At 37.9% G+C, this 768-nt stretch overlaps 1 protein-coding gene across 1 annotated transcript in view; it reads left to right on the top strand.

Moving 5' to 3' along the window:
* LOC104996369 (protocadherin beta-8-like) overlaps nucleotides 1–768 on the top strand; it is a 9,652-nt gene that overhangs the window by 1,948 nt on the left and 6,936 nt on the right. The window lies entirely within an intron of this gene.

Below are 768 nucleotides of genomic sequence, written 5' to 3' on the forward strand. Positions count from 1 at the left end.
CAGATGCCATGATCTTCGTTTTCTGAATGTTGAGCTTTAAGCCAACTTTTTCCACTTTCCTCTTTCACTTTAATCAAGAGGCTTTTTCGTTCCTCTTCACTTTCTGCCATAAGGGTCGTGTCATCTGCATATCTGAGGTTATTGATATTTCTCTTGGCAATCTTGATTCCAGCTTGTGCTTCTTCCAGCCCAGCATTTCTCATGATGTACTCTGCATATAAGTTAAATAATCAGGGTGATAATATACAGCCTTGATGTACTCCTTGTCCTATTTGGAACCAGTCTAACTGCAGAACATTTTCACATTTTCATCACCCTGAAAAGAAGCCTGGTACCCATTAGCAGTACCCTCTTGCTCTTCAACTGCTAATCAACTTTTTGTCTCTATGGATTCTTCTATTCTAGATATTTCATATAAATTGAATCATATAATATGTAGCCATTTAGATCTGTCTTCCCTCAATTTGCATAATGTTTCCATGTTGTGGCATATATTGGTATTTCATTCCTTTTTATGGCCAAATAATCTATATTAACATTGTATTAATGTACCACATTTTACCAGCTTATGGACAGTGGGGTTTGTTTCCACATTAGTGCTATTATGAATATCACTTCTATGAACATTCATGTTCAAGTTTTTTGTGGACATATGTTTTGATCCTCTTGAGTATATACCTTGGAGAAGGCAATGCACCACACTTCAGTACTCTTGCCTGGAAAATCCCATGGATGGAGGAGCCTGGTAGGCTACAGTCCATGGGGTCG

Source organism: Bison bison, unplaced genomic scaffold, assembly GCF_000754665.1.
Source record: "Bison bison bison isolate TAMUID 2011002044 unplaced genomic scaffold, Bison_UMD1.0 scf7180017864291, whole genome shotgun sequence".
Taxonomy (NCBI): Eukaryota; Metazoa; Chordata; class Mammalia; order Artiodactyla; family Bovidae; genus Bison; species Bison bison.